The sequence below is a fragment of the Neolamprologus multifasciatus genome, chromosome 4, assembly GCF_963576455.1.
Source record: "Neolamprologus multifasciatus chromosome 4, fNeoMul1.2, whole genome shotgun sequence".
NCBI lineage: Eukaryota > Metazoa > Chordata > Actinopteri > Cichliformes > Cichlidae > Neolamprologus > Neolamprologus multifasciatus.
Window position 1 is genome coordinate 12,898,280 of NC_140442.1, and position 25,822 is coordinate 12,924,101.

A 25,822-nucleotide genomic window follows, 5' to 3' on the forward strand; every position below is an offset into this window, starting at 1 on the left:
AATCCCTTGGCACACTCTGGGCATTTGTCCATCACTTTGAACAGTAAATGAAAGTGTGACAGATGACATCAGTCATTATGAAAAGCCCGTCATGGCACTTGTCCTTTGCAGATCTCAATATCAAGTCAAGTCACTTTACAGGTGATGATGAGAATGGTCTCCAGAAGAAAAACTTGTTTTCTGACTTGAAATAAATAACACATTAGGATTTTGTATGGGGGACTTTTATTTTAGCCATTTCAAGTAAGAATAGTTTCTAAATGAGTTCTGAAAAGGATCCAAAGCTTTGATGTTAAACTTTAGTGATAATTTAGATGCAGTATAATATGCTGTTAAAAAATCAATTCATCAAAATCCAAGTTACCTGTCTGTATGATGAACGCAATGTCCCCAAATAAAATTTACGGGAAAGAGAGATGTGACTCCTGAGATGGTATAAATTGATGACTGCTGTGCACAGGCACCTCTGTGGACAGACTGTGCCAGGCTAAATCAGGATAGCCAAACAGAATGAGCTGGGTTTTTTTCTTCCTATCAATGCTGCTGAAGTAACACAGGCCCAAAGGTCTGCAACTCCAGATGGTCAGTCTGTCCTTGAGTGCCCAGAATAAAAGTTAAAGAAGCAGGCTTCTGAAAAGGCTCTTCATTTATTATAGGCAGGGGGTTCTGTTGGAAAAGTGAACAAGAACACAGTTCCCCTGCCCAAAGACATTAAGTGTATATAAAAGGTGGAAAGAGTAACACAGACAGTTCTTGGACTTCAGGTCTTCAGCTCTTGTGCGGTCTGTTGCTGTCTTCTTTTCCTTATTATTTTCTCTTCTTCTCTTTTTAAACCTGACATGATTATATTTGGAAGTGACCCGAACCGGGGAAACTAACACTAATGCTGGTTAGTCCAGTATTCATTGTGATATTTTAAAGGACTGTTAATTTTTGCTGTTAATAAAGCAAATAAAATATAATAAAAACCGAACAGCCAGCATTTTAGAGTGTGTTTTAGTTGAACTAAACAATATCAGGCAATGATATGTGGTGAATATGAAAGGGAAGTTTCCTAACCGTAATGAACTACTAATTTCGGTTCATGCCATAATGAATCAAATTCATATTTCATTAAAATCCTCTTATTTCATATTTTTATCCTCTTGTTTTGCAGTTGAAAAAGCCCAAATTGGACAAAATTTCTATTTTACTATTTTTAGGTTTGTTCACCTACCAAGGTTTTATATATTCTTCTGCCATCATCAGCTTTACTGATGAAATATTCCAGTCACCCTTAGGTGGATGCTTGCTATTGGTGGAACACCATATGTGGAAGACACATGCTAGTGTAATACCACTAGAAAAGACTGTGTCCATGAGTGTGTCCATGGCCTCTGTGAAAAAGAAAAAGCATTTCAATTGTGTTTTGAAAAGTCAGTTCCTTGGAGGTTCTTTGTTTGTTTGTTTTTTCATATCTAAGTCTGTTTTGTGGATATACCTAAGGACAGAAACAATGTGACCTTGGTGATGGGGATGCGAGATCAGGTTTAAGTTTCATTTTGAAGAAAAGATTTACAAACTCCTCATTTTGTTTGGATGGCATATGATTTTTATGATTTGACACAATTAATATATTTGAAATTAAATGTAAACAAACTATTGTAAGGATGATTTATTATTTTTTTTATTGGTATAACATACCTCTTCAGTGAAGTCAAAATACTTGAAAACTATTTATTGCAGTATTATCTCTTCCAGTGAAACAAAGGATATAAGAGGCATTTGGACAAACAAACAATTAGTTTTACAAGTTTCAGGGGGTGGGGGTGGTGTAAGTGGGGTGGTGGGGGATGGTTGCCCTCCCTTGCTCCCCTGTAGATCGTCCCCCGGCCATTTATGTAAAACAGAAACTATTAATTGGTATCACTTTTCTTTTGAAACATCACCATCACAGTCATTAAATTTCTTTTATAGGAGCAATTACATTACCAAGGTTATGTTTTGTCAAAACATAGTTTCTCAGACTGCTCAGTGTCCATTTTATTTTGTCAACTTTCAAAAGGTTGATTATGGTTCACAAAACACTTAAATCTATTTTAGAAATAGATTAATTAAGATGTCAACTCTTTTTTTTTAAAAAAAATAATTTTTTGTTCAAAAGATATACAATATGTAGTTATACTGGATGAGTGAACTGTTCAGTAGTAACTGGTTTGGTCACTCAATTCTTGCTCCCCTTCACATGCTAGTGTGAAATTGTTCCTGTATCATTTGGACGTGAGGGATTGGATGAGGTTGTGAAGCATCATGTAGGGTGCTAGGGTGCAACCGCAAACCAACTAAAAATAACTATCATGTTTAGCAACTTTGTTTGTATATGTTTTCACCTAATTAAGATCGAAAATAAAAGTGAAAAAACGTGTAAGCTAGTATTGAGACTTGAATTACTTAAAGAAGCGATGAAGAGATGCGCGATGCTGGATGCTGGAGCACAAACCAGTAGGTAGTGGGGGAGGGCTTAGGTAAAATATGAGTGTACTGCCAATCCCAATGAAATGCTGGAGTCGCCTGTGCCCTCCCCACCACAGTAATTCATAACAGCACTGCCACATCTTCTCTGACAGGTTCAGTAAATCTCTCACCATTTTTACTGTTTAAACCCTTACTCATTGCTTTTCTTGAGCCACCCACCCAAAGCAGGTAGTGGAGGCAAATTGTAAACAAGATGCCAAGCACTGTTAGTCCTAGTACTGAGGTAATGAAATAGTGCTATATAGACATAAAGCAGAAGTGCATACTATGTCCATGTATCTGAATGTGCCAACATGCTATTGCTATAAGGAGCATGCATACAGTTAGGTTAAAAAAAGCAAGTAGATCATATTAAATTCAGTTTTACATATTAGGACATAATAAAAAAATCTTAGCAGGTCTTCATTTTAGATAAATATTTCACATGAACTTGGCAGAACATGTATGACGCATTATATTGTGTCATTATTTATTTCAAAACATTAACAAAAATGCAGAAGCAGTGTGTGAAAAACCTAAGTACACCCCGTTTCTGTTCTGTTGATTCTTAATTTGTTGCAGTTTTTGCAGTCTTGAGTTTTAAACCTTTTTAGAGATATTTCCAGTTTTTTTTTTTTTTATGTATGTATTGATTTATTTTCTGTTTACATTCTCTGGCCTTTTTTTAGTTATTTGAGCTCGGTTTGACTCTGTTCACCTGTGTCTTATTTTCCCCAGGTGTTACCCCTTATCGTTTGTGTATTTGAGTGTATTTAAGCCCTCAGTTTTGTTCAGTCTGTTGTGTTGAGCTATTTCTCTCACTTGATTTATATTTTTTTTTTTGGGGGGGAGGGGCTTTTTCTGTTTGGCTGCTTGCTGCTAGGATTTTTTGGAATTCATTTTTTTCACCTGCAAAATTAATTTTCTGTTTCTACAATGCAGGTCAGTTTCATTATTTCCTCTCTGTTCTCTGAGTCTGCATTCTGGGTCCGCATGATAAATTTCTTCACTCCATTTGGCACAGCCTTACTGTTTTATACAAAGTAAGACGTTTGGTAGCAACTAGACACTCTAATCAAATACACTTGATTAATTGACCATCAATAAGTGTGAGCACATCTATAAATACAGAAGTGTTGGTCATTTGCTGGTCTGGAGCATTCAGGTGTGTCATCATTCTACAATAATAAAGATTATCTGATTTAACCTCTTAAGCCCCAAAGGGGTTTCTGAGCTTCCAGCTCGAAAATGCAATGCCCAAATGTAATTGATTATTTCTCTGCAATTAAAAACTCTGCTTACAATCTTGGTATCAAAATAAAGCTAACACTTGTGAAATTTCATCAGAGGTGTAAATATTGAAGCAGATATTACTGTGTCAAAGTTACTGAGACTGGAACACAGAATAATTAAGTAGATTTTATCCTCACCAATTTTTTTGTTTTTTCAATTTTTAGCATATAACCCTTTTAAAAATATGCCTCAGTTCACATTTCATTCCATACATTCAGTAACCAACATATAAACATCATCTGTGCAAAGATTTGTTTCTAAAGTGAAACAGTGAAAAATTACATCACTGTCGATACATGAATATCCAGACGTTGTAAAAAAAAATGTCCAATTTTTGGCACACAATTGGAAACCATGTCAGTTGAATTTTTTTTAGGTATTGAAGAGCAGAAATGATTTAATTTTATTAACAGGCCTAATTTTTTTTTTTTTTTTTATATATATATATATATATATATATATATTTGAAGAATTGACCACATATTTACATGGCAATGGGCCTTTACTCCCGTGTGCATGGAGCGGTTAATTGGTCTCTGGCCCTTTAATACGGTGGCCCCTAGAGACAAAACACTTACAAACGCCAAAACACTGCAAAGCACGTACAAACTCCAAAGCACGTACAAGCTCCGAAGCACGCGCAAACTCCAAGTGCTCCGAGACGCTAGGTGCAGTGTTGAGCTTTTGTTACCTAGTGACTAAACAAGCCAGGAAGTACCAACGACCGGATTTGGTGTGTGGTAGTAACAGGTAAATGAACATTTTTTTTAAATTATTTGAATATATATGAGTGTGGTTGTTCTATCTTTGCAGGTGTTTTCTGCCGGTATCCAACTCCATGTGTTTGCAACAAACTTGCCGTTTATTTTGCAAATCGTGCTCAACACTGCCCCTAGCGTCTTGGCAGTACAGGGCTTTGTATCTTCCACTCAATTCAATTCAATTTTATTTAAAGCGCCAAATCACAACAACAGTCGCCTCAAGGCGCTTTATATTGTAAGGTAGGCCCTACAATAATACATACCGCTCATTATATCACACTCTGCTGTGATATAATGAGCTGTCACGGTCACGTATAGCTTTCCGTTGCCCTGGAGGTCCACCCATTTGTAGTAGTTAGGGCAACAGAAGATGCCTGGGACAGTTCAGCCACAACTTAAATCTTTTCCTGCTCATACATGCTTAGAACGATCTTGCCACTAAAGTGGACGCGAACGGGATATCATAGCGTGGCTCAAGCACGTTCATCATAGTTTAAACCCCTTGTTTTGCGCAACGGTGCGTGAAGAAGAAACACTCAGCGTACCATGGGAAACCCCTAGCAGAAGGAAGCATTCAGGGCCACTTCATCCAGTTATATCTATATGTTTTATCAAAAAAGGAAGGTTTTAAGCCTAACCTTGGAAGTAGAAAATGGTGTCTGTCTCCTGAATCCAAACTGGAAGCTAGTCCCACAGAAGAGAAACCTGAAAGTTGAAGGCTCTGCCTCAGATTCTACTTTTAAACACCCTAGGAAACCAAGTAAGCCAGCAGTCTTAGAGATAGGTGCTCACTGTGGCGGCATGGTACTGTGAGGTCTTTAATATTAGGTTGTAACAGGGAACCAGTGAAAAGCGCTCTCATTCTTGTCCCTGCCAATTCTCCCACTGCAGCGTTTTGGGTTTACTGAAGGCCTTTTCATGTTGTTTTTAGGACAGGCTGGTAATAATGAATTGCAATAGTCCAACTTAGCAGCTAGTTTTTCATCATCACTCTGGCACAGGAGGTTTCTAATTTTAGAGCTATTGTGCAAATGTAAGAAAGCAGCCCTACAAATTTGTTTAATATGCACATTGAAGGATAGATCCAGGTCAAACTTTTTTCCTGGACATTTTCCAAGGTCAGACCATAAAATAAAAATGCAAAATACAGAAGTGTTGCATCTCAGAAAAGAAGGTGACACCATAGCTTAGGTTTGCAAAGTTTAGATAGATAGATAGATAGATAGATAGATATAATTTTTATTTCGAACATGCAAATATAATTGAAATAACAACAGAAAAAAACAAAACTTAAAGTTTCATCTGAACAAACCACAAGACTTCTGGAACAAAACCTTGAGTCATTCCTCTGTATAGCAATGTTTTCTTGAATTAACTGGGCCATCCATCCAAAAGTTAAAGCTTGGCTAAAATTCAGTCATGCAACATGATGATGATCCCAACCAAGCACACCAGCAAATCTATAACAGAATGGCTGAAAATGAAAAGAATCAAGTGTAGCAATGGCCCAGTGAGAGTCCACAGCACAACTCCACTGAATTGTTGTTGTGGGACCTCAGCATAAATGAATATGTTGTGGAAGTCTGAAATAAATGGAGATGCACACAACAATGTTGTCTTTATGAATTTTATTTACCTTGGCAAAGGAGTCAAGCAGCAATGCAAACAGCATGACACAACTGTGCATGTTTGTTTTGTACCTATAACAAAAAGATTTCAACACTAGAATATTTATCAGTAAAAGTTATCTACCAGGGTCACAGAATACATTGTGTGCATAAAATAACTTGTATAGACAAAGTATAACAATTGAGTTTTTCATTCAGTAAGCTCAGTTTAATAGCGTTTGTGGATTTTTGAAATTGTTCCTGAGCCCACGCAAGGATTCTCAAGATGGAATCATACATGTTTTTAATGCAATGCTTTCTGAGGACAGGAAAATTGTGGAGTCCAAAACTTTTTTTCAGCCTGCTCCCTTGCACGCAGATATTTCTCCAGATTGCTAAAATATTTTGATGATATTAAGGACTGTGGATGATTCAATTCAATTACTTTACAATTTTACATTCAGGAATACTATCCAAAATTGTTCTACAATTTGCAGATTTTTTTTTTTATTTTTTATTTTTGCAGATTGGTGGATCCTCTGTATATGTGTGCGGCTGGGTTTTTTTGTCTCTCTGTTATACCTCACTCATTTTAGTGACCTGCTGCCAGTTAAGCTAATTAGTTGCAGTCCTCCTCCAGCTCTTTCTTTTTAGCACCACTCACTTTTCCACCCATTTGTCACACCCTGTTGTTGCCATCAACAACAACATGACTTAATATTTTTCTTAAAACAGTACATTTTCTTACTTTAAAGATTTGATAGCACTTCTGTGTTCTGTTGTGAATAAAACATGGGCTTATGAGACTTGCTAATTATTGCATTCTGATTTTTTACACAGTTTCCCAAGTTTATTTTTGGAATTGGGGTCATATGTCTTAATATGTAACACTTTAGAACTGAAACAGGGTTTACTTTCTTTGTACTATCACTGTGTATAAGATGGTGTTTGTGAGTTAAAAAGGTATCACTAGAAGTAATTTAATTATCCTGACACTAAGTGAAGGGCACTGAGGGATTATAGAGGTTAAGTACTGCATTCCATTAGTGGTCTGACACTTCCACCACATCAATTCATTATCTATAATTATCCTGATATGCTGATTAAAAAAAAAGAACAACTCAAGATATTAGGAACTCTAACTATTGTTACGCTTGGAGAGTTTTGAATATAAGATCCTTGGATCCCTTATTTCCACACTCAGGATGGAGTGGCAAATATGTTAAATTTTCAGTGGGGTTTGTATCTATGTATGATCCAGGCATGAGAGTTGGCATGAGTGAGAGCAGAAAACAATAAGTAAGTTGCCCTCGGGTGCAGAGGGGTCTGCTTAGCACATGAATAATATATTGAAATAGCTGGTGATTTATTCTACAGTAAACATCCTTTTGACAGAATGCGGCACATGCTGGTAGGTGGCTGTGTGCTCTTAACACCCAACTGCTTGTGCGCTTGCATGCACATCAGCAAGTGTGAACCTTGTGCGGGGTGCTAGCTGAGCTCATCACAGGTGAGGACCGTGTGTGGGTTGCTGTCATCTGTCCTCCATCATTCCACCACCCCTTCCTGTCCCCGAATCTCACGGCTGTTTCATGTCATTCATTAATGGATGCCCCAGGGCCAACAATAGCTCACTACAGCCTTTTATTACTGTCACTTCATTCTCAGAGCGTTCAAGGTCAAATCTACTTCACTGTCGTTCACTTGTCAGACTCAGCCTGCTGACATTTGTGTTATAGGGAACAAGAATGTGTGTGCGTCTAAAAAAGAGAGAGAAAAGGAGACAGAATGACAGAGGAGAAGAAAGGCAAATAATAAAATGTCAGGAGATTCACTCTGTGAACAGATGTAGTCTGTTCGTTGTCCTTGATTAACCGTGATGAGCGTAGCTCCTAAGAGGGTATAATGTGTAAGTAAAAATATAAAGGCGATATGTTACCTATTGAGAATATTTAATCAAAGAGTCAGTGTTTTAGTAGGGAAATGATTAATTTTAAGAGCCTTGAGGATTTGTTCAAATTAAATGTGGTAGGACAAACTGAAAGAAAGCTATTCTAACTTTGATAAATTGACTGATATAGTACTAATTTTCTGTAGACTGCGGTAGTGTGCTGAGCAAATGCGCTGCTGCAAAAGAAAAAAGTTGAAATCCTTTACTGACTGTGTAGTTTGAGAGGAAAATGATATGGTCAGTGGGAACTAAAATCGCCAACTCTTTGAGGACTTGATTCGAAATCATACGAAAAATCAAAGTTGAAAATTTAAATCACAGACTGATCTAACCGGTCAAATAAAGTTTCTCAGTAATGCGTATGGACCCACTAGCCTGTACGCACTGCTGAGAGCCACTGGGAATGGTCCTGAGGAGACAATATGGTGTCCTGTGGGATTCCCTCCAAGACTTCAGTCTAATATCAGTAAGCTCCACAACTGGTGGAGAATGCACCAATACATATCACAAAGGTCTCAGATCTTGTCATGCAGAAACTGCCACACACTCTGTTCACATGAGGTTGGGTATTTTTCTACACCAAGAGAAACCCAGGTGCCACTAAACCAGCAGAAGGTCTTACTATGAATTTGAGGGTTTCATCCCTGTACCAGTCAGGGTACCAGTGGCTACCATGCAGAAGTCTGTGTAATTCTCTAAGCATACGGCACAGGGCTCAGACCATCACTGACCCACTGCCCCTGATGTTGTAGGTAGCCATGGCATCTTCAAACCCTTTCACGCTTGTCACAGGAACTCACTTTAAACCTGCTCTCATCTGTGAAGAGAATAGTACATCAGTAGGGGATCTGCCACTTTTGGTGTTGATCTTCATCATTTGATCAAAAACATAAAAACTCCAGCATAGCCTCCTGAAGGTAATTTTTTTATGGCTCTGATAGTGCTCCTCCTGTCCCTTCTTGTTCAACTGGGTCGATGCCCCTCTACAACTCTGCTTGCCCTCCTCTAGAATTTTAATACTGCACTGGGAGAGAAAGCAAACCATGTTGCAATGGTAAATATGGATTTGCCAACCTGGACAAGCTGCACTACCTGTGCAGGCTGAATTAACTGCAAGTACTATGTCATTTTGGGGGGGCTGTCTTGTTGTTGCCTCTCCATTGCACCTATTTTCACTTATTTTAAACAAAGCAGCTGAAATGCATTCACAATGCTTTACCCTTCCTAACTGCATAAACTGATATCACTGATTTTATTTTAACAAAGTTTGTGTTATACTGTGAAGATTGAGTGGTCTCTTATTTTAATTTTTAGCATTGCCTTTTTCCTCATTTGGTGTTTTGATGATGATGTTGTTAGCGTTCTATGCCAGTCCAAAATCTCAGATGAATGTTTAAGTCTGATGTGTATACAATTAGACTTTTCTGTTAGCACTTTGAATAGTTTTTCATATATCAATGGATAAATTACACATTTGAGCTTCCGGTAAAAATACTGATAACATTTAGTATTTTAGTTAAAATCATTAAATTTCACTTTTAAGGTACCACAGAATGCTGGAATTCTTAGTTTGGACCAAAGGTTTTAAGTTCAGTTTAATAATGGCTCCAAGTGCAGACACAAATGGGTGATAGGTGGAGAATAGGAGGATAGCCACACTGAATGATTAGGGAAGGAGCTTGAAGAAGAAAGGTAATTTGTGTAAATTTTGGTTTACACCCCTTTACAAAAGTAGCTAGCCATGAAAGAGATTGCACAATTACAAGTCTAGAGTATCTCTAACTTAGCTGGCAAAAACTGAGCCAACGAAAAAACAGAAACTGTCCAGGACTGAATTAAAATTAACCCGAGGTTTTGGTGAGTTTTAAAACATTTTTACCGCACTTGTGAAAGAAGTGTGTTTTTGCAAACAAGGTAATTAAGGCTTTTTCTTTTGACTGCTGAACACAAAGGGTGGAAAATTATGTTTTAGGTTATTGTGGGTAATTTAATGCCGAGACATTTAATTTTTGTACAATTTGAGTGTGTATTTCCAATTATCAGTGAAAGAAGGAGTCGTGAAAACCAGAATGATTTGATATTAAGAAGAGCAAAAGACATTTTCAAAGGTGAAGCTCTGTTAAAAAGGCGATTATTAGCTAATAGCTTGAGGAACAACTTGTACAATTTTCTTTTTTACAGAAAGTCGGGAATTGCGTATCTGGCTTTGTTATGGTGATTCCTACATTGCATACTGGATTTTTCTGCATGGCCTATTGTTCAGGGCAGGGATTTCTTCATATTCAAGTTTTAATATCTGTGAAATCATTCATCTGATTTTGACTTTTTTAAAGAATATTATGTACCTTTTGTATAAGAAGCTGTATATAAAGTATAAGTCCCCTACTTATAAAAAAGCTACAAGCCTCCAAATCTGTTTTCAGAGACTGTAAATCTAATATTTCAGAAACATCAAGCATCCATCATTCTATGTTACCTTGAGCTATACTCCTGACAGTCTATATTCAAAGAGTGATAGTACAGATATGTACCCTAAAAAAAATTGAAGCACCTAGCTCAAGTAGTTTTCTAGATACAGCTACAAAAAAATCCCATCTAAAAACAACCCTGCCATGATTTCATTAAATAGTTTCCTTGAGTAAACTAATGACAGCAGCCACCTGAATTTTAACATAATTATTATTAGAAGTCTGCCTTTCCCCTGGAAAATACTCAGGCAAATCCAAAATGACCAGATGGGAGGCATTTGATGAATGAATGAAATACATGGACATGTAATTCATGATATTTTTTTTTTTTAAAGGCTTCTTTAATTCTTAATGCAACACAACTGAACAGCAACATAAACTGCACTTTTCAAAATTGCACAAATGATTTGCTTCACTGTGTTTTGACATTAATGTGATTGACTCTTGATTGTTGTAATGCTCATCGGGTGTTATCAGTGTGACACAGAGGAGCTCTGATTTCATCAACTTTCACTGTGCAAATAAGTGTCTCTCTCCTTCTCTCTCTCTTTTTCATATCTAAATGATACAGTTGTGCATTCCTTACTTTTAAAACATCTTATTTAGTAAATACAAAAGTAGTGACCCCATTGTCTTGGTGCATGCTCAGTCATCCAGGTAAGTAAATCCCAAAAGGTTGATTCTGTTCATCTGGGCATAGCGTTTTCAGTGAGAGAAACGTTTCGTCACGTATCCAAGTGACTTCTTCAGTCTCAGCTGACTGCAGGTTTCCCCAATCTTATAAACAGTACATATGCACAAAAACTGAAACTAGCCCACTGAATGAACAATGGGCTGGGAGGTCAGTTACTTGACCATTAATATGCAAATTGTCATGGCCATTGGTCACCAACCATTGATCAAAGATCACTGATCAATGGCCATAAGTACCATTCATAGATAGTTGGGGAATGTCTGCAATCACAGCATTGTAAGATGTAAGTGACCCCATTGTGTACAGCTGCAGAGCCTTACATGGGAAAGAACCTCGGTTTGAGATCAGGAGGTGATGCAGTCCTTGCCTCAGGGTTGTCACAAGCTACTGTACTCATTTTTTTGGCCCCAAGGATGGATAAATAGGAGGGTTGTGTCAGGAAGGGCATCTGGTGCTAAATCTGTGCCAAAGAAAACATGTGGATCCCTCTGCTGTGGCAATCTCTTGAGAAATAAGGGATCAGCTTTGAGGGTATTTTTTTCTTTCTATTTGCTAGAAACAGAGTTCTAATTTTAAAACAACGCAAAAAAAAAAAAAAAAATGTTTTTCTTCCTCAGTGTGACCAATGTTATATTTCTAATCACTAATTGTTTCCTCATTCGTTGTGCATTGCTCATTATCCTTGTTTATTAGAAGCTGTCTTGTAGGCCCCATGACAAGTAGGCCTAACAAAGAGCTTGTTTTTTATAATTTCATACTCCCAGCAGGAAAAAAAGAAATGCTTGTTATTAGTTATGGACATTTTTGATTTTTCAGAAAACAGAAAACTTCTCTGTAGTGACATTTGAGGTTGTCATGGTGTTTTGAAGGTTAGACTTCATCCCTTGTCTTATGAACGTCACAGATGAAGGCACAGACTGGAGTAAAGCCCCAGGGGATAAAGCGTGACATCAAGCATTATATCCAAAAGTTGGCCAAACTGTTTTCTCTCTCTTGCTCTTTCTCTCCTTCACACACACACACACACACACACACACACACACACACACACACACACACACACACACACACACACACACAAAACAGTGCATGCGGCAGGAACTTTGGACGTGACTCGAAATAGCATGTAGCTTGTACAGTGCTCAGGACAGGCTGACAGCCAATTATCAACATCTTTGTCTCCACAGAATTCCTTTTTATATACATCCTCAATTCCAGTTCTGGACTTGAAAAGGAGACCATTTTTCTAGAGAGTGATTTCCTCCAATATCTCATCTCTCTGTGTCTCTGTGTGTTTTAACAGGCAGGCAGGCACTCCCATGGGGTTACAGTCTTGCAAGCTTTCCAGCTCCTGCCTACAAAGTGAGGAGGAATGCAAACCGTCTTGTGGCTGCTGCTGTATGTGCGAGGACTGGAGATATTGCTCTGACCATTGCTGTGACATCTGCTGCCAGATGTGTATGGATGTGTGGACTGGCCTCTGTCCTGCAGACTGCAGCTATTCCTTCTGTTATCTCTGCCTTACATTTGTACAGAACTGTCTTGTTTTTTTCCAGCAAACAAACAGAAGCATAACGGAGACAGAGTAAGTATAATGGTGATAATTCAACTGTAATAATTCTTACCTGTGCATTTACTTCAGTTTCCTTAAATTTAACTTGGATGTTTTATCTGTTGTAGAACCAGTAGCGAGTCCACAACAGCATGCCAAGTGATTGTCTGACAAACCAAACGCAAAAGACTGACTTAGAGAAAAAGAAAAACAAAAGAAAGCTTTACAAGGTAAGTTTAAGTTAGGAACGGATAATTTATTTTATTTGCTAGTTTTGCTAATAAGAGGGTTGTCCATGGCAATGTTAAGTGTGCTGCACTTTTTATTTGAGGTATTTTGTCTGTCTTGAAATTTTACCTACCAAGGGTCCAAGTGATCAGATTTACTATAACATAATACCCCAATCCTTATCACCACCAAAAAGAGTTGGTATACTATGTAGAAAGTAATTATTTGCAAAATGTATTTATGCCAGTAACTAATTGAAACTAGTACAAAGAAAAGATACCAAATGCTGAAACAGAGACTTTTTCTTTTTAAAAGGTCTAGATCTTATTTTGAGTTTGGTGACAGCAACACATTTCCGAGAAGCTGAGACAGGGCACATATAGCACTGTGTTGCATCACCCCTTCTTTAACACTCTGTGTTTGGGAACTGAGGAGACTAATAGCTGTAGTTATTAGGCTGTTTTTCCCATCTTTGCTTGAAATAGAGTTTCAGTTGTTCCTCTGTTGAGGCCTCCTTTGTTGAATTTTTCATTTTATAATGCAGCAAAGTGTGAATTCCAAAGAGGCCACTTTAGCACTCTCTGTTTGGCATTGTTTTGCTGAGATAAGCAACAGATTCTCTGATGGAGACACTGTGTGGCAACACACACTTGCATATCGAGATTCAACAAACTGTGTTTACTGACAGAAGTGTTCCTGAGTTCATGCAGTGATTTCCACCGCAAGGTCACAGAGAGAGAGAGAGAGGTGGTGGGGGTAATAACAACAGTAACAATCAAACAGACACTTCACAAACTATTTACATTTTTCCCAGTAAAGTCTTTTTCTTATGTCCAAAACATGATGTTTGGGTTGTAGTCCAGATTTGAGCTCATCATGAATGGCTTAGACCTCACAGGGTGAACTACAAACACTGACATGGTTCAGATCAGGTCTGTTTATAGTATGTAAGCTGTCTGTTCATAGTCAGTCAATATCAAAGTCAAAATTCCTATTTCTAGTCTTTATTTACCTGAGAAAGATTTGTACATTGCTGACAAGTCTCAAATCCTGCACCTATTCATTTAGAGATTGTGGATATATGCATAAAACCAGTTTCACTTCCATATGTTTGACTCAAAAATATAAAATTAAATGCACCAATCATTTGTAATTAAAACTTCAACTAAAAATTAAAAACCATACCTAATTTAAATTTGGAGAGACCCCGCGATTGTCTTTTTGGGTAGTGCCATTACTTTCCCACAATGGGCCAGGTAGGTTTCATCAGGGTTTTTGTCTAATGTTAAAATTTGTTTGATGATTTGAAACATGTAAGTGTGACAAATACGCAAAAAAACGAACCAAACTCCCCAAAAAATACTTTCACACTTTTGGATCGACTCAGATCACTTGGAACAAAAATGGTTGCAAAGAGGGAGAGTTGTTATTGAAACCAGGGATGCCACCCAGGGGCGCCACCGAGGGGGGGCACTGGGGGGGCACTGGCCACCCCCTAAAATTTGCTATCCCCTCCATGTCTAATAAACATGGCCACAAGAGAGAGGAAAACACCCTACAATGAAACACTAATTTGTTATTTATTACTGCTTAACCCTTTAAAACCGGTCGGGGCGGGCACCCTCTTTTTTTTGTAACTATTTTTAAATCCCTGTAGAACCAGAACCACGTAAGCTAGCGCAATCATTTTTTTTTTTGCATATGAAACCGGAGGAGTTGTATTTACATCTTATGCCATCAGCTTGTCCTAGGTCACGGTTTCCTTACACATATGGCTTTGCGAAAAACTGCATAAAAAGCACTTGCAGCATCAAAAACATAATATTACAGAAACACGCTTTGCCGAACCGATCAGCTGTTCAAAACACTTCCTACATTGGAATAGACGTCAGCACAAACTATCGCATGTCCGCCATTACGTGCCCAAAACCGGAAGTGACATTATTTTTGCGGAAAATGTAGGTTTTTGGTTTTGTTTTGTTTTTTTTTTACCTTCAGGGCCTTATAAGCCTATACTGGTGTTTTTGAAAGTCATGTTTGACTCTATCCTTTTCTGTATAGTTTCTGGGATGCTTAGAACTCAAATTGCACTGCTGGAAATAGTTTATTTTGATACATTTGATAGATTTTTTTTTTTTTGCAAATTTGGATTATATTTATTTTAGTTTTTCCTGCAGTATATAAAAATTGGTGTATCTCAAAAATAAAACTATGAAGACACTCAAAATAAATTTCCTGTTGTTGGAAACTATTTTGTGCAACTTTTTTGTATTTTAGTTTTGAGGGATAAACCTCTTAAACTAGAAATGTATGTAAAAAACAAAAACAAAAAAAACCCCACAAACAATTTTCATTTTCTTTGTAGTTTATTGTATCTTTGTAATTATTTTTTGCAATTTATGTAGTTACTATGCACGTAATGCATACATATATTACAATTTGGGCTATAATGGTTGTATTGATGTATAGCATCTTGAAATGCTCTCAAAAATGGGACTACAGCATGTAAAAATGTAAAGATAAGCTCTGGCGGTCTTGGTTCTATGGTAGGTCTTAAAGGGTTAAAATAGATTATTATGGATTTCAAAATCTTATTTGGTTTTCATATGTACCTACTTTCAGTGAACTTTAATAGCTAGAATTAACTAGGCAAATAAGTCTTTTCTCTTTCTCTCTTTTGCCATATTTTCCAAGTAACCTATATTTGACAACAGCATAATAAAAATGGAAAATTTTATTTATTTATTCATTTTAGTTTAGTTTATTTGGTGTGCCACCCCAATATGTTTAGTGACCCAAATATGACCACTCCTATAAAAAAAAAAAAAAAAAAATATATATATATATATATATATATATATATATATATATATTCTGGAGGCATCACTGATTGAAACCTGAATCCTATTATAATACTAGAAGAATACTGACAATATTCTGAGTGAAACTGGTTTTAGGTTGTAATTCTGGGTGACTGAGGTTGAGGAGGTGTAGTGATTCATCCACTAATCAAAAGGCTGGCAGTTCAATTACTGTCGTGTCAGCAGAGGTGGGAAGTAACGAAGACTGTACTTAAGTACAATTTTCATGTGTCTTTGCCAGAGTAGTTATTTTTCGGACAACATTTTGCTTTTACTTCCTGCATTTTTAAACAAACTTCCTGCATTTTTTGGTATTTTCAACACCTTACATTTTCAAAACAAGCTTGTTACTTTAGGTTCAGCTCTAGCTTTTATACTCAGGAGTTAAAGTGGTCTGGACGGAGTGCGGGTGTTGTGTTCGCGGCACTTCAGAATCTAGCTATCGCTGCAGAGGAGGAGAAAATGTACGGAAGAGGATTAGGGCCACTGGGGAGGAAAAAAGTGAGGGCATCTTTTTTTTTTTTCTCTGGAATTCTGAGAAAAAGGTCAGATTGAAGTCAGAATTCTGGGAAATTATAAAAAAGAAAGATGTCCCCACTTTGTTTTCCAGTGGCCCTAATCATCTTCCGTAGAAGGTATGAAAGGAGTGGCGTTTTTCAGTGGCAGGTAATTTCAACATTTCTATCACCTCAACAAATATCAGCAAACACACAAACTGTTTGTGTGCAGTTTGTCACACAGTGTGTTGCTAGCTAAAGGTCCAGCTGCTGTATTTCACAGGGAGACAAAAGAAAAGAGAAAAGTTCACTCCGAGATGGAGAAAAATATAAGAAAAGACAGGCAGGAGAAGAAGAAGAAGAGAGGTTAGATTTACAAGGTAAGGGCAGCTCAGTGACACTTGATGAAGTGAAATTTAATTTTTAGATGTAATAATTTTTTAATCACATGTTATATTTGTATATGTTGTTTTGATAAATTATGTATTTTCATATTGGGAAACATCCTGCAAATTAATTTAAGCTATACAAACTTTTTTGTTATTGAAACGTTGCATGAAAATACTAGGTAGTTTTGCCCCAGATAAACAAGTTAGTTTACAATAATGTGGTGAATTCACAGTAAAACATTATGCTGGACTGCTGCACAGTACCTCTGGTGCTCACTGTAAGAGGTAGGTTACATCAAGTGTGGCAGAGATTAATTTGCATTTAACTTTATATCAACTGTATACTGTCTAGTGTAAAGACAGTATAAACAGTATAGTGTCAGTGCAGGAGATGGACATCAGTCAAGATAGCTGGACTCATTTTACTGCTTAAGTGTGTAGGCAAAGTCACCCTCTACAACAGAAAATAGTTTTTTATTTTTTTTCCTATCTACATAACAGATTGAAGCTTTCAGGTGAATTGGAATTTAGATTGGAATAATATTTGCATTCTCATGTACTAATATTGTTTTATATCATATTAGATTATTATAGCGCAAAGTTCAGTTACCTTTTTCAAAAATGGTTAGTAGAATTCTCCTTCAAGGTGCTACTTTTTTCCCAAATAAAATACAATAAAAACAGCACAGTTACTGTGCGCAGTCCCAAATTTAGTTACATATTTTCATTACAAGGAGCTACATTTTACTTTCTTACTTTGAGTACATTTCAGAGCCTGCACTTTTTTACTTTTACTTGAGTGAAAAAGTAGCTTCAGTACTTCAACCTTTAATGGCGTATTTTTAAACATGGATATCTATCCTTCCACTTAAGTACAGAAAGTCTGTACTTTTGCCATCTCGGCTCTTCAAGGCCATATAAAATTGTCCTCGGGGAAGTCGAACCCTACATTACCCCGAATGCCTTCTTTCACTGTGTAAGAGATAAATAAACTGCTTGAGGTGCATAGAATAAAACTGTACAAATGGGTGAATCATGGTGTGAAAGTGCTTTGAGTGGTCAATATAAGTAGTTTTCCATTTACCAATTTAGAACAATTTTTAAAGTGGGAAGGAATGGCACGAAAGAATGGTGGGAGAGAGATCCAGGATGTGACTGAGTTGTGCTTGAGGGGAAAATTAGGCATGTAATATGATGTGAGACTGGTCTCAAACATGCAGGTTGTATGTAAAATCAAATAAGCCATTCAGTACACATGAAACAATGCATCAATTTGAATACAACAATAATAGAGACAGCAGAGAACACTGCATGTGTGATTAGAAAAAATGCCAAGAAGCAGTATTTATGCTAAACACTTGGTCAAAAAGGATGAGCAGGGTTAAAACATAGATCATCTCTTTGGAGAAGCATTGCTATAAACTGCAAGGTAAAACTGACTCAAAGCACTGAATGTGAAGCAGATTGATATGCTGATAAAACTGCGGTGGTATGTTACCTTATTTGATAATTGAAGTCAAACATGAGCTTTTTAGCTTCCAATGGACTCTACAGTTATGCCTAATATTACTAACTTAATAACATTACAAATTTCTTACAAAAGTCTATCAAACAAGAGTTGTTCCTGATCAGTATAAAGTGAGTACTTTGCCATGTTTATACTGTTTATACTTGTTAAGTACCATAAATTCCATCTTGCCAGTAATAAAAGGCTGAGAGAATGAGCATTCTGTTAGCTTGACCTGCAGTACACCCTGCACAAAACTGAGTGGTCAGTGAACTGTTTTGTTCTTTAAATCAGATTGATTGACATGTATGTATTGAAGAGTGATGGCTTCCTTCCCCACCAGCTGTTAAACCAAGCCACAGGCTGCAGATCTGAGGCAGAAATAAGAAATGCTGAAACCTTGACAACAGGTATATATTTTATTTTTTTAAAAAAGCATCTAGCGATTGTTTGCATATGCATTCATGTGCGGATTTGTAAGTGGTTTATGTGGGAGGGCGAACTATGGGGAATTACTTATTTTCTCAGTTAGATATTGAATAGAATCTATAAACCTTGATAAAGGACAAATGACGTAATATAAGATAAAAGGCCAGGACTCTCACAAGAAGTGTTTCCTTCTTATTATTTATTTTTTTTGTGAACAGCAGCCCTGACAATGAGCTTAGCATTATCGCTACCATCACATCTGAACAAAAGCTCTCTCTGAACAAAAGTGATATTTTGTTCTGAGAGCTTTCCTCCTCCTGGGTCACACCCATGTGTTATCAGAGACTGTAATTTGGACTCATGTCACCCCGGGTTTTTTTTTGTTTTGTTTGTTTTTTTTCTTTTTGTTGCAGATCAGTTCATGTGGAGAGATTCATTTCTTTTGTGAGTGGATGTTTTGATTTACAGAGGATTTTTCTTTTTTTTTTTTTTTTTTTTTCCAGCTTAGTCAATACAGGCTTCGAGAGTCAAACAGAATCCCTAACATCATCACAGCCTAAGTGTTGCATTTTTCACATGAGAGATAAACTGTAGAAATAGCCTCATATCTGCAATATTACCCTTCTCTGCCTACTTCTCTGCGCTTCTTAGATGCTGGCAAGATTGTTTTGCACTTTGAGGCAAACAAAAATATAATTTGGTTTCACACACTGTACAATCTCATATCTCTGCGCGAGATAAGGGCGCCTGAGGCCACCAGGTGCTGTTTGCTTCTGCTGAATTAGACCTTTTTATTATCTTCCACAAAACTGTGAGTTTATGGAAATGTTTAGGAATTGTGAGTGAGCCATGTCAAGCAGCAAAAAGAAGCCTAGAGTAAGGCCTCACGAGGAAAAGCTAACATCACACAATATAATGGGCTGCACTGTGTACCCGGCTTTACTCATATCTTTTCTCGTTTCATCCTCCTCTCTGCCCCTCTGGATAAAGCATGCAGGCTAAGTTTGCTCTTTAAACTCACTTTTCCCTACTGGATGTTTGTAAAAGTAGCTCCTAACAGTCTAAAACATTTGAGAATCTAAGTCGGAATAAGCTAATGAGTTATGTGTTAAGATCATAAAGATGTTCTAATTGCTGCAAAATAGCACTAGTCTGCCTTTGAGAAGATTCTTTGGTAAATCTAATTTCTTATTCATCGTCATTGCCTGTCAGGAAAACTATAAAAAAAACACTGCCAAGCTTAAAATTCATTCGGTTTGGCGTAGGGCTGAAACATGGGCAAAAACTAATTAATTTTTTGTGTGGATCTTGATCATTTTTAAAATTGCCAAATACTCTTAGGGAATGATTGTGCTCTTCTACACTTTTTCGAATCTTCTTCTCGTTCTCTCTTTTATTTGTCTGCCCTTTGATGATCTTTAAATATCTTTTTGTTTGCAAATAGTAGAATGTGTCTACACAACATGGTAGCACTGATAGAAAGTGAGGTTGAGCCCACAAATGACTGAGCATCTACCTCAGAGATGTGCAGCAGGAAGAAGTTTTAAGATCTTGTGATTTATTTTTTTTTCTCTCACCTTTGCTGTCTTCCTTCTTCCTCCCTCTGTCTTATCTCTTTGTGGCTGAGCACATTTCTCTCACCCCACCCCAACCCACCCGTCTATGTTCTCTTCTCATGAATTGCATTGCTTTTACTGAAAGTGTTCTGGTTAGGAATGGAGAAAGGCATTGTGTGCTGCTGTCAGTCAACTAGATTACAGCTCTAGAGGATCCTCATTGTTCAGACTCCAAAAATAAGTGGATGGCGCCTAACTTTGCTGGCCAGATATATCTGAAGATGTCTGTGTTTTTTCCCACATTGGAAGGCTGCGGAACAAAAAAGTCAACATGAAAAACAGAATTGAATGAGTAAATTTGATTTTGATTCAGCAAAGCTGTTATGACACATTCCAGCCTGAGATACGGACAGAGCCTTGACTCTAATAAGCAGAAGATAATTAGACACATGTAATCTAAACCTTCAGGCATTTTCTGTTTTTATCCATCAAACAGTTGGTTCTCTGTTCACTTGTCCACACTGACTAAGCTTTCACCTTATAGCTGACCCCTCCTTAACTGAGAGATGCCTATTACTTCTGTGAGAACCCTTCATTCATCCTTAGTACCACAGATGCACAAGGCTTACTGCCTGGAAAGGGATCTCAGCTGATAAAAGATTATTGCTCCTCATCTGTCCAAATCAAACCCTCTGCCCATCACAAAGCTCAGTTAGAATAAAAATAAATAAAAAATAAGCCCTTTAAAGTACTGGTGTCCTCTTTTGACTCACAAAATTGTTTGGATGGTTTGGGTCTGGACATGCAGCTTTGAGCATTAGAAATTCTTCAGAGCATAGCGTCACCTGGTAAATCTCCTATTATGATATGAAGTGAGTAGTGGCTTTAAAAGTTGAAAAAAGGGCCAGTGGTGTGTTTTCAAGCTCACTTGCAAGAGAGTAGTGCACAGACCTTCTCTCTTTACCTTCCTGCTGTGTGCCAGGTTTTGAGATTCCATAGATGTACAGATGAGACTTTCTGAAGATGGGCATGGGCAGCTAGTAGGAGGGGGGGAGGGGGGAGGTTTTTTTCTTCTTTTTTTCTGCTGGAATTGGATTTTATTTTTGTCCACTCCGAGACCTCCATCTTATCCTGCAACCCAGTCCTCCCACTCAATTTCCATCTCACCGTGTGAAAATTGGAGTGATATAAAGATGTGAGCTTCAGATTGAGAAGACAGTCAGCGATGGCAAAAAGGAGGGCAAGGGAATGGCAAAAGATAGAGACAGTGAGATATAGGGGAAAGCGTGAGATCGAGGCCAGACAAGGTAGCAGCACACAGATTTCTGGATTTCCAGAGCACAGCAGCAAATGTCTGGACCAGATTTTTTTTATGATAGATTTTACTCGAGTGGGGAAACACACTCTGTTGCTGGCACACTCAGCGAAATGATTTCCTTCAAAATAGAAACAACTAAAAATATATTTATTTGTGTATAAAAAAATATATTCATAAGAAATTATCAGTGTAAAAATGATCAGTTAATTAATAGTAAGCCTGAAATAACAGCTTTTTTTAAATTTTTTGTTTTGTTTTTTTAGACCACTTGAAATTCAAAATGTGGACAAAACCAAACACAGACGACCCCCACCTTTTACTACTACCCCTTCTCCCCCTCGTTTCATTTGGACAGAGTGAGCAAGAGAGACACTACCTCATTAATGTGACAGAGACATTGCTCATTTTGGATGCACAACACACAGTGATTTGATAACAGGGCGGTCAAACAAAATCGCTTTACTTCAAATGCATTCCCAATCCTATTTTAACAATAGAAAGTATTTAACAGATTCACCAGCTTGCTTAAAAAGAAGAGGAAACCATTAGCTTAAAACTAAAGAGTGGAATCAATTAATAGAACCCAGCCATAATAGTGTGTTGGGATGGTTTGTGCGCAGTTAGTTTGCATTCATAATGTATAGGCTGACAGCCCATTAGACACTATTAAAAGGAAATCAGATTCTGGCCTTCCTCCAAAGCCATTAGCCAGTGGGGTCAGCCTGAAGACAAACCGGTAATTGACCGATAGATTCAGGTAAATTGTTGGTCCCTGAGAGAAACAACAATTTTGTTAATTGCATTTTTAACAGCAGATGAAGGGATTACAGGTGCATAATAGCAATGACAGTGCTGTAATGGACCCAGCAATTAGACAGTACTATTACTTACATTTCTGTAAACACATCTCCCCTTAGCGCTAATGCAAACATCAAAGTAATGAAAAACTGTTGTGGCAAATTCTGATTCTGCATCGGAAGAAGTCAAGAGCCTTAAAAGGTGAGCAGAATAAAACACATAGATAGTAAAGAAGTAAAGAAGGCCTAGTTATGAGTTTTACATGAACGAACAGGCAGTTCGCTTGCTAGATATAAAATGTAATTTCACTGGATGGCAACAAAACCTCAGGAGCTAACTGTCAGTCACACTAATGGACAATAACAGTAAGGTCAGTGCTTGTTATGGTGTATTACGTGTGTGTGTGTGTGCGCGTGTGTGCAAAGAGTCTTTTACTTTTCACGGTTGTGTCTGACATTAGCCTGTTAGGTATGAACAGATAAACATTCTTGACCATGATGTGGTCAAGCTTCTTGCAAATCATTGTCAGGGATCAAGGTCCCATTAATCTGTCTGTGCAGACACACTCATGAGCAATATTTGTAGTGCCAGTGTGCATTTAAACCACAGTGTTCTCTGTGCTTAATTCACCTTTTGTTGCAAAAATCGTCCATGAATAAAAACGTACCGTTATTGCCATTAAACAGAATCAAGCAGAGCCCCTGAAGAAATGCATTCATAAGTAATCCTTTCAGATAAACTGTAACAAAGGATAACTGATTGTTGCACCAACAGGACACTGGATAAATGTGTGGCACTTTCTTTCAGTCCCTGGGGTTTACATATGTTATACACATCCACTAACTGCTACAGAGTGGGGTTTTTCTAAATGAGTGTGTTGGCTTGGTGCTACAGGACTGATTACAAACTTGATCTCACATTAAAATACAGACTTGAATTTGATGAATGCAAGAGAACCCAGATAGCAGCTAAACAATTACTGGGTGCACTCTGATTTGCTTGCAGGCGGCATGCTCTGACTCCATACAGCCTAAGCCTCAACTCTCTGACCTTCCGTAGACAGACCCTCCTGGTCAAACATGGGTTAGCTGCCTGGCTGATAGGGAGGAGGTGGTGGGGGATGTAGACCCCTTCGCCCTGCAGGTATGACTTTCGGCAGTGGAAGCGACCTGCTGCTTGGTTACAGTGATGAACGACTTTGCCTACCCTCTGATAATTGCTCACTCAGGGGCAGAGAGAGGTCCATTAATCAAAATGAGCTGAGGTACTGCAGCTCCACCACCTATGGCACACCTCAGCATGCCCAACAGCCTCCGGGGAAGACCTGGAGGCACTGTCTTCAAAAGAGTTAAGGTCAGGACAGTGTCATTCTGCAATGACTGCCACTGCCACTGTCTGATGGTGTACAATCTAACAAACTGAACAGAGCAGTCACGAGAGGAAGAGGGGAGGGTCCCATTAAGTGATTTTCAATTGGAAGATTCTGTCAACCTTAACTTGAAACAAGTTGCTGCTGTGGGATTTTAATACCGCCTCTGTTGACACGTCAACAAAGAAAGGGTTAAGATGGGCTGGAGGGTCGCAGCCTTTTTTCTAGTATGACAAACTGAGGAAATACAGCAAAAATAAAGGCCTGTGATTGATTTTTGCAATAACCGATTAGATGGGATGTCTGTTTTGTCAATGGTGACAGTCATTTATTTTTTCTCCTAAACAAAGAAATGGATGCAGGCTGATCGTTTTGCCTTAAGACTCAAATCTATTACTATTGTAAAGGGATAAGGAGACAACATTGCTCCCTAACTCAGATTGATGGGAACCATAGTATCTTATTTTTTGGCTTTTTACATGAAATTTAATTTGCACAGATGCAAGTTGTCAAGCTTTGATTTAACTTTTACTTCTTTTTTTTTTTAATCTTGTTATTTTTTTTAATCATTCATTTCAGTAAACATCATTTGCACTTCTGACTCTGAAGCTCTATGCTGGCTTGTAAAGATTGTTATGAGAGGATACTGTTTTTGTATGCATCGGATTTATATCTTATCTGTGGGCCTTGGCATTGCTCTGCAGGATTTTGTTTATGCACAGTACAAAACCACCATACCCTTAACCATGACCTCAACCTTGAATCTTTATCAATAATAAAACCACGACGCATTTGGAAGGGAAAAAAAAAAAGTCTGGCCGATCCACAAACCATTCTTCAAAATAATTGTTTTAATACACGAGTTGAGCGGATGTAGAAAAAATAATAAAACATCTCTTGAAGGTCAGAATTATAATTAACGTTATTAAGTTGAGAATGATGAAGTTCAAATGCCTTTTTAATGAACAGTCTTCTTGGGCCGTTAACAGGGTGCACTCGGGCCAGTAAGGTTAGACATACTAAGGTTAAAAGAACAATTTTTCCAAAATTAATTTGAAGAAAAAAAAAAGAAAAGAATAAATATCATTCCTTAGCATGTAGCACTATTCAGCTATAACAGCTGCATTAATATGACCATTGCATGATCAATAGCTCATAAGTGGCTCAATATTTTTATAACACTGTATCAAGTGAAAAAGAGAAAACAAAGGAGTCACTTAAAGTGATAAACACACAGAAAATCATCACCTGGGTCTGAAGCTGCCCTTGGCTTTATGGATCTTGAAAGTGAATTTCATCCAATGATTAGTTGCCAGTCCCAACAGCTTTACCGTTTCGGTTCAGTACTCTGCTTATAGCACTGTTTTTGACCACAGCAGCCCATGTGTTTTCATCAAACTAGCTCTGATAAACTCATATCTACTGCAGAACCAAACAATTAAAGATCTGCTAGTGAACTTAGTGGAACATTTAGCACCCAAAACTGTCAGATATTTTCCTCGGGAGCTAAAAGAATGAATATTGGATTTAGAAACACACTCTAAGCAAAAGATAATATTGTAACTGTTGACTGTGTAAATAAGCAACTTTACTATACTTGCTTGAAGGGCGGTGATATGTCATTGTTGTGTTTACAAGTTTTTCCACTGCCTACAAGTGGCTGAAACTCTTTTTTTATATTTTTAATAAAATGGTAACACTTTGTTCTAGTTTTCACTGATAGCTCTAGTATTTATGGTGCAATATTTTTCCACTGATCACGAATGCAAGGTGAGGCGAACAAGAGTTAAGGTGAGCAGCAAATTGCAGACCATCGCTCATGTCAAATGCAGTTATTAAACCTATGGCCCACTGCTTACCGTAAATGCCAGTGTTTGATCTTATTATTTTAGGATGACGTGTGCTATGTAAATTATTACAACTATGTAAATCAGTTGGGATGGCATGGTGTTGCCCTGTCACCTTGGAGCAAGAAGGGTCTAGGTTTAAGTCTCTCTTTTTTCCATATCCCCCACTGTGCCTGCATGGATTTCCTTTGAGTGCTCCGGGTT

The 25,822-nt window shown here is 37.6% G+C and overlaps 1 long non-coding RNA gene across 1 annotated transcript in view; it reads left to right on the forward strand.

Annotated features, from left to right (window-relative positions):
• The first annotated feature begins 3,210 nt into the window (after window positions 1-3,210).
• LOC146519966 (uncharacterized) overlaps window positions 3,211-25,822 on the forward strand; it is a 24,999-nt gene continuing 2,387 nt past the window's right edge. Inside the window, exons 1-3 of the long non-coding RNA XR_014873548.1 lie at window positions 3,211-3,435; window positions 12,571-12,852; window positions 12,948-13,049. This is a non-coding gene — a long non-coding RNA (uncharacterized LOC146519966). The remainder of the gene's footprint in view (window positions 3,436-12,570; window positions 12,853-12,947; window positions 13,050-25,822) is intronic.